The following is a 13,936-nucleotide window of genomic DNA, read 5'->3' as shown; positions in this document are numbered from 1 at the left end:
GAGCTTGCCTTTTGGCCTGCCAAACCCCCTATCCTGTACCCATGTAAAACCCAGACCCCAGGCTTCAGGGACAGACAAGGAGACAAGCAGACAAGCAGATGTATGTCAGAACGGTGTGGAAGAGAATGAGAGAAGGAGCGTCTGAATATCAGGAGGAGTTCGGCTGGGGACGGTTGGAGAATCAGCCACTGGAAAGCCAAACTCCAGAGGAAGATCATTTTCCCACTCCATCCATGTCCAACTCTGCTTCCATCCCACTGAGAGCCACCTCCACCATCCAATAAATCCCCGCACTCACCATCCTTCAGGTCCATGTGTGACCCAATTCTTCTGGGATGCTGAACAAGAGCTCGGGATACAGAAAGCTGTCACACTGGCCCTCTGCCCTTGCAAAAAGGCAGAGGGTTCACTGGGCTGGTTAACACTTAAATCATCCATGATGGCAACGCTAATCTTTTAGCACACTGTAACGCATGCCCATTTGAGCTCTTGCACCTGTCCGTCTGCATGCTCCCACTCCCGTAGGGGTTTGAGCAGCAGTGGCGACTAAATAGATGAGCCACACCCCTGTTGCATGTTCTGTGAGGGGGCTCAGGGAACTCTCCTGTTTCACCTTCATATTTGGTATCTGATCAAACTCTTCATCTCCACTATCCCAAGATGGTATCTGGTCATCCTGCCCTGCCTTCAGCAGGAATCCCGTTTGGCCAGTTCAGCCAGAATCCCCCCAGACTTGATGTCTCCTCTTCTTAGTAGTTTTCCAGCTATCAATTTCCCCATATCCCCAACTTGCTTCTTGGCTATAAATCTCCATTTTGTTCTAATTATATTTGGAGTTGAATCCAGTTCTATTTCTATAGAACTGGAATCTCTCTTCTGCTACTGCAGTAGTTTTTGTTTTGTTTTGTTTTTCTTTAATAGACTCCATCCTCACTGGTTTAATTTCTGTCCAGCTCTAGTTATCCTTAACAGTGTCTGGTTAAATTATCTCTGTTCAAATAATAGTATGTTCTGTCTCCTGATGGTACCCTGATCTCACACAGTATTGGATAATCAAAGTAATGAAATAAATACTTATTTTAAAAACATATACATGAGCTATAAGTATTTAGCTATTAAAACATTAAACTAATATAAAGCCAAATACACATAGAATCATAGAATAATGATGCATTTCAAAAAACATGAAAAGTTGGAAATATTAATATTCTGAGAGGGCCATAGAGCTATGCTGAAAATCTCTGAATTCATGTTGAATTGTAACTTCAAATTGCATGAGGACACTAAGTTGAGGGAAAGATTAACCAATTTTGGCACTTCAGTACCTGAGACAGAGGAAGTAACTGAAGGAATAAATTAGAACAAAAAGGGGGAAAAAGGAAGAATATGTGGATTAAGTATCCTAAGTTTTAAATATAATACGTGATTTTTGTGAAGTTGTAAAAAATAATGTAAATTCACAGAAGAAAAATTGGAAAAAAAAAGAGACAAAAAATAAATCCAAAATCTCCACAAGCCTTCATGCAATTGAAATTAACTTTGTGTTCAGGTTTTCAATTTTCTTCTATATGATTACAATTTTTTCACTGTTTTATAACTTTATTCTTTAATAAGATAGGATCTAAGACAGTAAGTAATTCTAATGTGTTGATATTTTGAACATTATTAATGTGTTCTCTCTCTGACCTTATCCATCTTTCTGCAGGGAGTTGAACATATGTTTCAGAAGAAATGGAAAGAACAAAGCAATAATCAGCTTCTGATAAGAAAACTAGGATTTTGCCACAAGAAAATTAGCTTGAGAGGCAAGCATTTTGAGACAGGATTTTCAAAATTTCTTTATCTCCTCTATTTAAAATTGCAGCGGCCGTGCCTGACAGATACATACTTACAGAGTTCTCCCACAGTTTGGCAGAGATAGACCTTCTACACAGGACAATAAATTCATAAAGCTTTTCTCTTGATGATAGGAGCCTATGACAGAGGAGACGTAATAGGAAAAGAGAAAGACAGAAAAAAAGGCATTGAGACAAGCAGATAAATGTCCCTGCTTCATCTCAGGTTGGCCATGACCTGTTGACCAGGGAGATGTGGCTCTTCCTGAGCCATTCCTAGTTTCCATGTGATAGACATGGGATTCAAAGATGTTGTGAGTCCTGCTGTGGAGCATGTTGAAGGGCACCAGGAAGGGAGCAAGGGGAGTCTCTAGCAGCTGCCACAAAGCACTTCCTCTGAACTGAACTACAGCAGAGACCCAGCCAGACGTCAGTCTTCTTCTGCCAGGGAGACACAAGGTGGGCACAGCAGAGTCAGCCAAAGAGAACAGAGGCCCAACATAGCTGAGAATGATGGGCATATGACTTATATTAGTCAAAATTTTCTGTCTTGAACAGTGGGGCCAACAATTCAGGCAGAAGGAACATTGTCCTGAAGACCAGCAGACTAAGCATAAATTAAAAGTCACCATGAGGATTAGAGGATCATTTTTCCCCTCCAATGCCATGTGTTCTCCTAAATCACCTCCTGGATGCAATTTCAAACATATCCCATCTGAGAGAAGGAAGCATGAGGAGGGGAAGAAATTAAGACAAACAGTATTTTTTATGAAAAAGTGATTCAATATTACCCAAAGTTACCATGTAAGTTATCAGCCTGGACTAGGCTTAAAGCAAGACTAAACACTGGTCATTCTTCCCAGTAACCTGTGGGTAGGGACTTGAGAGAGAAGGTTGTATAAATTATAGATAAAAATTAAGAAAAGTACATTTTTTCTACACATCAGAGTCATACTTTGAATTTCATTTTGCAATTCAACACATGATTACTTCCAAGACAATTTTAAGAGATACATGGCATTTCCTTTCATGGTATTTCATATCATGTATTAGTTATCTATTGTTGCCATAACAAATTACCACAAACTTAGCAGCTTAAATAACGCCTATTTATTATCTTGCAGTTTCTGAGGGTCTTACAAGGCTGAAATCGAAGTATTGGCAGGGGCTGCAGTTCTCACCTGGGGCTTGGGGCCCTCTTCCAAGCTCACTAGCTATGGGCAGAATTCTGTTCCTTGCAATTGTAGGATTGATGCTTCTGTTTTTGGACAGAGCATCTCTTTCATCTTCAAGCCAACAATAATGGCAAATCTTTCTTGTGCTTCCTATATCTCTGGCTTCCCCTTCTACTGCCCCTCTCTGCCTTCCTCCTCTGCTTTTAGGGCCTCAAGTGTTTACATTGGGCCACCTAAATATCCAGGATAATTTTCCTATTTAAATATAAACTAGGCAAGCAGGCTCGGCCGCCTCTTTAGGCCACGGAGCCGCGCAGATCCGGTTCCCGGGTGACCACTCTGTCGCCATTGGGCGAGACCTACCTAGTCCTGACGACAACGGACAAAGGCCTTAAGGGGCCTGGAAGTTTATTCAAGACTGCTGTATACGGAAAAGAGGACATTCGGAGGCGGCGGTGAGAGGCTCGCACGCCTCCAGCCCGGCCCCGGCCCCCCGGGACGGAGAGCCGAGCAGCCCCGGCTCTGGGCTACGGACTATGGGTGAATAGCTCTGACCACCCGGCGAAGCATGCCGCCTGCCTTGGCCTCCCAAAGTGCCGAGATTGCAGCCTCTGCCCGGCCGCCACCCCGTCTGGGAAGTGAGGAGCGTCTCTGCCTGGCCGCCCATCATCTGGGACGTGAGGAGCCCCTCTGCCTGGCTACCCAGTCTGGAAAGTGAGGAGCGTCTCTGCCCGGCCGCCATCCCATCTAGGAAGTGAGGAGCGCCTCTTCCCGGCCACCTTCCCATCTAGGAAGTGAGGAGCGTCTCTGCCCAGTCGCCCATCATCTGAGATGTGGGGAGCGCCTCTGCCCCACCGCCCTGTCTGGGAAGTGAGGAGCGCCTCTACCCGGCCGCGACCCCATCTGGGAGGTGAGGAGCGTCTCTGCCCAGCCGCCCCGTCTGAGAAGTGAGGAGACCCTCCGCCTGGCAACCACCCCATATGAGAAGTGAGGAGCCCCTCCGCCCGGCAGCCACCCCGTCTGGGAAGTGAGGAGCGTCTCTGCCCGGCAGCCACCCCATCCAGGAGGGAGGTGGAGGTCAGCCCCCACCAGGCCAGCCGCCCCGTCCGGGAGGGAGGTGGGGGGGTCAGCCCCCCGCCCGGCCAGCCGCCCCGTCCGGGAGGGAGGTGGGGGGGTCAGCCCCCCGCCTGGCCAGCCGCCCCGTCTGGGAGGTGAGGGGCGCCTCTGCCTGGCCGCCCCTACTGGGAAGTGAGGAGCCCCTCTGCCCAGCCAGCCGCCCCATCCGGGAAGGAGGTGGGGGGGGTCAGCCCCCCGCCCGGCCAGCCACCCCGTCCGGGAGGGAGGTGGGGGGGTCAGCCCCCCGCCTGGCCAGCCGCCCCATCCGGGAGGGAGGTGGGGGAGTCAGCCCCCCGCCCGGCCAACCACCCCATCCGGGAGGGAGGTGGGGGGGTCAGCCCCCCGCCTGGCCCACCGCCCTGTCCGGGAGGGAGGTGGGGGGGTCAGCCCCCCGCCCGGCCGGCCGCCCCGTCCGGGAGGTGAGGGGCGCCTCTGCCCGGCCGCCCCTACTGGGAAGTGAGGAGCCCCTCTGCCCGGCCAGCCGCCCCGTCCGGGAGGGAGGTGGGGGCGTCAGCCCCCCGCCAGGCCAACCGCCCCGACCGGGAGGGAGGTGGGGGGGTCAGCCCCCCGCCCGGCCAGCCGCCCCGTCCAGGAGGTGAGGGGCGCCTCTGCCCGGCCACCCCTACTGGGAAGTGAGGAGCCCCTCTGCCCAGCCAGCCGCCCCATCCGGGAAGGAGGTGGGGGGGGGTCAGCCCCCCGCCCGGCCAGCCACCCCGTCCGGGAGGGAGGTGGGGGGGTCAGCCCCCCGCCTGGCCAGCCGCCCCATCCGGGAGGGAGGTGGGGGAGTCAGCCCCCCGCCCGGCCAACCACCCCATCCGGGAGGGAGGTGGGGGGGTCAGCCCCCCGCCTGGCCCACCGCCCTGTCCGGGAGGGAGGTGGGGGGGTCAGCCCCCCGCCCGGCCGGCCGCCCCGTCCGGGAGGTGAGGGGCGCCTCTGCCCGGCCGCCCCTACTGGGAAGTGAGGAGCCCCTCTGCCCAGCCAGCCGCCCCGTCCGGGAGGGAGGTGGGGGCGTCAGCCCCCCACCAGGCCAACCGCCCCGACCGGGAGGGAGGTGGGGGGGTCAGCCCCCCGCCCGGCCAGCCGCCCCGTCCAGGAGGTGAGGGGCGCCTCTGCCCGGCCACCCCTACTGGGAACTGAGGAGCCCCTCTGCCCGGCCAGCCGCCCCGTCCGGGAGGGAGGTGGGGGGGGTCAGCCCCCCTGCCCGGCCAGCCGCCCCGTCCGGGAGGTGAGGGGCGCCTCTGCCCGGCCGCCCCTACTGGGAAGTGAGGAGCCCCTCTGCCCGGCCAGCCGCCCGGTCCGGGAAGGAGGTGGGGGGTCAGCCCCCTGCCCGGCCAGCCGCCCCATCCGGGAGGTGAGGGGCGCCTCTGCCCGGCCGCCCCTACTGGGAAGTGAGGAGCCCCTCTGCCTGGCCAGCCGCCCCATCTGGGAGGGAGGTGGGGGGGTCAGCCCCCCGCCCGGCCAGCCGCCCGGTCCGGGAGATGAGGGGCACCTCTGCCCGGCTGCCCCTACTGGGAAGTGAGGAGCCCCTCTGCCCGGCCACCGCCCCGTCTGGGAGGTGTACCCGGCAGCTCATTGGGAATGGGCCATGATGACAATGGCGGTTTTGTGGAATAGAAGCTGGGGAAAGGCGGGGAAGGGATTGAGAGATCGGATGGTTGCCATGTCTGTGTAGAGGGAGGTAGACACGGGAGACTTTTCATTTTGTTCTGTACTAGGAAAAATTCTTCTGCCTTGTGATCCTGTTGATCGGTGACCTTACCCCCAACTCTGTGCTCTCTGAAACATGTGCTGTGTCCACTCAGGGTTAAATGGATTAAGGGTGGTGCAAGATGTGCTTTGTTAAACAGATGCTTGAAGGCAGCATGCTCGTTAAGAGTCATCACCACTCCCTAATCTCAAGTACCCAGGGACACAAACACTACGGAAGGCGGCAGGGTCCTCTGCATAGGAAAACCAGAGACCTTTGTTCACTTGTTTATCTGCTGACCCTCCCTCCACTATTGTCCTATGACCCTGCCAAATCCCCCTCTGTGAGAAACACCCAAGAATGATCAATAAAAATAAAAAAAATTAAAAAAAAAAAAATAAACTAACTAGTAACCCATCTGCAAATTCCCTTTTGCCACTTAACACAACATAACCACAGGAGTAACACCAAGGTGGCAGAGATTACAGGGACCAAAATTCTGTCTACTACACATGATGTATCTCAAATAATTTGTTTTGCTAATTGCCTACCATTATCCATTCAGGCTCTTTATTTCTTTGCTTGTGATACACAATTAAACAATCAACAACCTTGCATAAAGCTTCAGCACAGGACCTTGGACCAGGAATTTTGCAGAGGAATAGTGGCTGATCTTGTCCTCAAGCAGCATGACATACATTAAATATTTGCAGGCATTCAGCTCATGGGGACCTTCCATACTTGCAAATAACTGACAGTCATTAGAGTTAGGTGAAGCTGTAGAAAGACTAAGTAAGGCACTGTACTGTCAAGCACCACTGATGCACAACTCATCCACATCTTACAGGCTCCAGTTCTCCTTGGAGAGCACATCCTGAATACCATGGTGGTATAAATAAAGAGAAAGTCATCTTTTTCAACAGTCTCTGCTGTCTGACTGCACATGATTAAGTTGGAGTCTTACATACTTGGCCAGGATGCCATAGTTACAATACTTACACCAGGGAAAGGCAGAGCAAGCGAGCCAGAATCATGATGGCCCCGTGGGCCCACTAAGCCCCAGGCTTCAGGCTGCAGATGTTATGTTATGTAAGACCACAAATATGGCTTTGATAGGGGGAGGGTGAGTCCAGCCCAAGGAACCAGTGCAGGATCTCACACAAGGTTTCAAAAAGAAGTTTGAAGAAATCCCTTCCAGTCCCCAGTTTAACCTTCATGAAGTAGGTAAGATCCCTCATAATCCCTCTGCCAAACTCTTTAAGCCCATCCTAAATAAACAAAGCAAACTGCAAATAAAAAGTTGTGTATGACCACAGATGCTAAGAAAATAGTTATATGTAAAAAGGAGCTCTATAAACAACCTGATATTAATAAATTTTAAAATCTCAGTTAACTCGATAACTGTATAAACAATTTTTAATTATAAAATGTACTCAGAATTAAGTAGAAATGTTTATTTGCCAAAAACTTTAGCATATAGAGATGACAGATCAAATCACTGGAAAATTTGTCAAATTCTGTAAGTTGCCTCGGATAATAATGTAATTATTTAGAAATAATTATATACTACCTTTAGCTTACATAATGCACTAGTATTTAGTCCAGGTGTATTAAAAAACACTATCCAATATAAGAGTGTAGAAAATAAACCCAACATTTAAATAATCTCATGGTACATTAATCTTTCCAAACTATGACACCGAAGTGAGAAGCAATCACGTTACTTACAAAGTCCTTTCAATCTGATAATGAAAATAAAACTGAGTCATTTCTGTTTTATACTTCATTTAATTTTCAAAGACAGCGTAGCATCATGATTAGAATCTTGGATTTAGATCCCAGCTCCTTTCTTCTGAACTATGTGTCCTTGGGCAAATTCCACAATCACTTCATGCCTAATTTTCCTGAACTATAATGTGAAGATATTATAATTTACCCTCCAAGATTGTTATGAGAATTAAGAAAGTAAACACAGGCTGAAAAACTGGAACAGGGTCTGGGCCTATGGTAACCACTCAGTAAATGCCTATTTTTATTATTATCCATTTTCCCTTTGCCCCTGTTCTATAATTCCAGACATGTCCTCCATGTCTTTTTAAACCTCTCCTCTATTTATTCACCTCATTTGTTTCCTCTGAATCAGAGAGAATTTCTTACTTTGTCATCACAACTTATGATTTGCCTTTCTGCAGAATCTAGTCTGCTTTTCACTGTCTCCTTTAATCTATTTCAAATTTTTGGAAATGAATGTTTTTCATTTCTAGGAAAACTTTCTGTATGTCAGATTATTTCACTTTTAATTCACTGGAATATTTTATTTTGATCTCTTTAACCCATTTGAATTAGACTTGCTCCCATTTTCTTTTTCACTTGTAGTATTTGCCTCAAATGTCTCATTCACTTTGCTTCCTTGAATTAAGCCAACCTTTATAAACATTGAAATGCTTTTTCCCTCTGATAACTTTTTCCTTCTGTTTATCCATCTTTAGAGAGGTCAGTGAAGGGAGCCTGATTGGCTGAGATGATAGATCAGGTGATTAATCTTTCAGAGACTCAGACATAATTTCTTTCAGAGACTCAGACATAATTTCTTTCAGAGATTGAGCCTCTCCACAATTTTCAAATCTCATGAAAAATAAACAGACAGTTTAGATGTTCACTTTTCTTTATTAGAATTCTAAAGTAGACATAGAGTTTTCATTACTTTGCCAAATTATTGGCTTTCTGAACTTCCTATGAAAGCATGAAGTTAGTCAAAGCAGCCTTCCTGTCCATCCCGTAATTGGCAACCTCCTGATTAGGAGGCAGCTTTGAGAGTTCCTCTTTTACTGAGCATGACAGTCCTTAGTGCACTTGCCAAAAGCATTGAATTCATTTCCTCCAAAATCTGCCCATGACCCACCTTTCTTCCTCTTTACAGCCCCTCTTGCCATGACTCTCTTTTATCTTTCTTTCAGCAGCTATCACCATCTGACATGTTATGTATTACAGGTTCATTTGCTTATTGCCTGCCCCCCCACACACACAATAAGTGCTCAGGAAATATTTGTTACATAAGTATTTTCCCCATATAAAATTAATATTGATCCATTAGCCCTTTCCTCAATACAGTATGCTTTTCTAGTATATCTGCTGAAAAGAGTCTGCAAAATTCCACAAAATTGCTGACATGGTTTCCAAGCCTGACCTTTTGTATAATTTCAATGGGAATTGATACAAGTTGGATGACAAATGCAGTTCTAAAATTGCCATATTGAATCATTAGTTTTCTTTATAGTTTATAGTTTGTTTTTCTTAAACTTCAACAGTCCCGAATTTTATTTGCTTTTAACATGGTGAAAAGCAAATATGATATAAATGGTTTGTGGTATAAAACAGCCCAAACTCTTTTTTTACCCTAATGTAAAGCAATTACTTTTAATTTTTGTGTGTGTGTTTAGTTCTTCCAGTGCTTACTTTTTTTTTTTTTTTTTTTTCAGATGGAGTCTCGCTCTGTCATCAGGCTGGAGTGCAGTGTCACGATCTTGGCTCACTGCAACCTCCACCTCCTGGGTTCAAGCAATTCTCCTGCCTCAGCCTCCTGAGTAGGTGGGACTACAGGCATACGCCACCATGCCTGGCTAATTTTTTGTATTTTTAGTAGAGACAGGGTTTCACCATGTTGGCCAGGATGGTCTCGAATTCCTGACCTTGTGATCCACCCGCCTCGGCCTCCCAAAGTGCTGGGATTATAAGCGTGAGCCACCATGCCCGGCCCAGTGCTTACTTTTATGACTTCTAATATGGTATGCTCAATTCTCCAGGAAACAGGCTCTGAGATGGGGAGGTTTATTGTGGGGGTGCTTTTGGAATCAACTCCAGCAAAGCATAGAAGGAAGCAGGACAAAGCAGAGTGAGAAGTTAGAATTGTTCAGCTGCACCAGAGCCCTTAGCTGATCTCCCAGAAAGTTCTGGAGCTAGGGTGGTTCTTCAGAGTTATCTCAAATCGAGACAAGGGAGTTGAGCCTTTTTTATTTTCTCACTGAACAGTTATTAGATGTCAGCTGCCCCAGGGAGGGGATAGACCTTGAGCAAGGCAGTTCCCAGACCAACAGGAGTGACCAGAGAGCAATGCAGATGTAATTCTTCTGCAGTCAACACTCCCTGAACTGGGGAAATCGTGTGTTTCAGTCCTTAAGGGAGGGTCCAGGCAACACACATGAGCACTCACCACATTGCTTTGGATCACCCCACATATTTTTGCCTCATTTTTGAGGAAGAAGAACAAGTGGAAACAGAGGAGGAAGAGGGAAAAAAGCAACCAAAACAACAATCACAACAACAACCATCAATGCATGGACATGCATCTTAATAACTGGGAAAAGGAGAGACAAAGAAAACCAGGATAAGGCAACTCTTCCTCTTTTCTAGTAAGGAGAGTGAGTGGATAATGCCTACTGTTTAGAAAATGTAAAATAGAACTGTAGAACATTATTTAGAATTAAGGATAAGACCACTAGAAAAACTAAAAATAGAAAATCAAAAGAGGCACATAGGTAAAAACTGAAAGAATGCCTGGAAGCTTACAAGCAACAGCAATGTATTCTTGATTCACTAGATGCTTAATCCTATTCCCCAGGGACAAACACTTTTAACTTGTTCTTCTGACAATAATTTTATTATACTTAATAATATGTTTGCATATCTATTTCTTGGCTTGCATGCTCTATTCTAAATATATTGACTTGCCATTATGAAATATAATAATTAGGCCACCTCCACCTTCATCTCCCCTATTATCTGCTCAGAAGAGCTTCCAAAGGGGTCTAATTTCAGAATTTTGAAGATGGAAATACAGAGGGCTGAACACATTGGACTTAATTGAAAGTTTGTTTACAGTAAAGAAACCAAAGTCATAACCTATGCCATGGCCTAAGCAACATAGCTTTAAAAATATCTGAAGGAAAACTGTTAATTTCACAAGAATCCTGGTGTCAGCTGATAGACTGAGCACAAACATTTGCTACCCGCCAGTATGAGAACCAATAAAATAACAGTCAAATAATTTATCATGGAATTGACCAATAAAGGGAAAGGGGCAGAAGACAGCATCATCAGCACATGAAAGTTAAGATTACTTTCTGGAAGACAAAAAGTGGATGAAAAAATATTTTTATTTGAAACCGAAAATGAAAGTTGCAGCTCAAATATACATGCCAGTAAATAGAGGAGATAATTCAAGGTCTATATTGAAAACTATAGTGCCAGTCGCCTCAACCATGGCCCCCACAAGCACAGTGACAAGCAGTACAGCATATATGCTTCAAACAAAACAAATGACATCAAAAGAAAAAAAGGCTCTTTTCTTAAGAAATTAAAGAAAATGCTCCTGGGAAACTAGATTATTGGGAAAATAAGCCCTCCTTACACTGGCATTTGTGGAAATTGCCTCCTCCTGGCTCACTCCCACTAAAACAAAAACCCAGCAATCAGCAGCTAAATGAGAAAAACTGAAGTATTAGAGAAAACAAACTAGTAAACAAAGAAAAAAGAGAAGGGAAATTGAAGCCTTTAATTCTCTTTTTCTTTGAAAAAGAGAAAGCAAAAGAATATGGAAGGAAAGACTCTGTAGCTGATGGACACACCCATATTAAAATAATAAGAAACAGTAGCTACGGTGAGTGAGACAAGGGCAGTCACACACCCTTTGTTGCTGGAGAAGGCAGCTCCAGTCTGAGCTAAGACAGTTCCTGAAACCAGAGCTGAGACAGGTGACCAGAAAGCACCCCCAGCCCCACTAAAAGGGCCAGACAACTGACTTCTGGTTTGGGGCTTAGAAACTACCCAATTGGGACTCAGTCGTTCTCAACCAATCTGGACTGAATGTATTTAAATCTTTCATTTACATATAAAGACCCAGTTGAAGGCCTGGAGCAGGAACTCTCCCTATTTTAGTCAGAGCCCCTCTCAGTTCTCTGAAACATGCTTTCCTTTTACACCAGGGGTTATGTCTCCCCAATCTGAAGATTTTTGTTTGTTTGATGTAGAAAATAAAGCTCTCCCTTTTTCTTCTGCAGATCTCATGGTCTTTTGTTAACACCAGTAAGAAACAGATTTTCTGGGAAGAATAATGAACCTAAAACAAAAAGACAAAATCTTACTTTTTAGTGTCTCCAGAAAATTCAAACACATGCTCGTATCATTACAATAAGAGCAAATGTTGTAAATAAAAGAGATATTAAAGAACTACAGTTTGAGGAAATTAAATACAGCTGACCCTTGAACAATGTGGAGGTTAGGGGTGCCTCCATACAGATGAAAATCCACATATAACTTTTCATTTCTCCAAAATTTAACTATTAATAGTCTACCATTGATCAGAAGCCTTACCTGTTAACTAGAAGCCTTACCATTAACATAAACAATCAATTAACACATATTTTGTATATTATATGTATTACATGCTATATTCTTACAATAAAGCCAGAGAAAAGAAAATGTTATTAAGAAAATCATAAGGAAGAGAAAATATATTTACTATTCATTAAGTGGAAATGGATCATTATAAAGGTCTTCAGCCTCATCTTCTTCGAGTTGAGTAGGCTGAGAAGAAAGAGGAAGAGGAAGTGTTAATCTTGATATCCTGTCCATTCATCCATAATAAACACATTGTTTCCACCTTTTGGCTATTGTCAATAGCACTACTATGAACACTCATGAACAAGCATTTGAGTAACTATTTTTAATTTGAGGTACCCAGGAGTGGAATTGCTGCTGAGTTAAATACTAATTGTATGCTTAACTTTCTGAGGAACTTTCAAACCATTTTCTTTTTTCTTAAATTTAACATTTAAGTTCAGGGGTATATGTGCAGGTTTGTTATGTAGGTAAACTGTCATGAACATTTGTTGTACAGATTATTTTGTCTCCTGGGTATTAAGCCTAGTACCTATTAGTTATTTTTCTTGATCCTCTTCCTCTTCCCACCCTCCACCCTCTGATAGGCCCCAGTATGTGTTGTTTCCCTCTGCGTGTCCATGGGTTCTCATTGTATAGCTCCCACTTACTTATAAGTGAGAACATACCGTATTTGGTTTTCTGTTCCTGCATTAGTTTGCCAAGGATAATGGCCTCCAGTTCCACCCATGTTCCTGCAAAAAACATGATATCATTCTTTTTTATGGCCACATAGTGTTCCATGGCGTGTATGTGCCACATTTTCTTTATCCAGTCTAACACTAATAGGCATTGAGGTTGATTCTATGTCTTTGCTATTGTGAATAATGCTGCAATGAAAATACGCACGCACGTATCTTTATAACAGAATGATTTCTATTCCTTTGTATATACACCCAGTAATGGAACTGCTGGGTCAAATTGTATTTCTGTTTTTAGAGTTTTTGAGGAATCACCACCCTGTCTTCCACAATGGTTGAACTAATTTACACTCGCACCAGAAGTGTAGAAGTGTTCCTTTTTTTCCGGGAGAAAAATTTTGCAAACTGTGTATCTGACAAAGGTCTAATATACAGCATCTATGAGAAACTTTTACAAGCAAAAAAAACCAAACCCCTGTAAAAAGTGGGCAAAGGACATGAGCAGACCACTTTTCAAAAGAAGACACACATGCGGGCAACAATCATAAGAAAAAAAAAAGCTCAACATCACTGATCATTAGAGAAATGCAAATAAAAACCACAGTGAGACATCATCTCACACTAGTCAGAATGGCTGCTATCAGTCCATTTTCCAAAGTAGCTACATCTTTTACATTCCCACCAGGTACATACGAGGGTTCAAATGTTTCCACATTGTCATTTACTTTTATTTTTCTTCTTTTACTTGTAGCAATCCTAGTGGGTATAAAGTGGTATTTCATTATGTGTTTGATTTGCATTTCCCTAATGACTAATAATGTAGAACATATTTTCAGGTGCTTCTTGGCCATTTTTATTTCTTTGAAGAAATGCCTATTCAAGATTTTTACCAATTTTTAAATTGTTTTTCTTGTCTTTTAAGTTATAACAGTTTTTTACATATTCTAGATACCAGATCCTTATCAGATATATGATTTGTGAATATTTTATCCCACTTTGTAGTCTTTTCACTTTTTAAATAACATCCTTTGATGCACAAAATTTTGA

This window comes from Pan paniscus, chromosome 8, assembly GCF_029289425.2.
Source record: "Pan paniscus chromosome 8, NHGRI_mPanPan1-v2.0_pri, whole genome shotgun sequence".
NCBI classification, from domain to species: domain Eukaryota; kingdom Metazoa; phylum Chordata; class Mammalia; order Primates; family Hominidae; genus Pan; species Pan paniscus.
Note: the sequence above shows the minus strand (reverse complement) of the source record.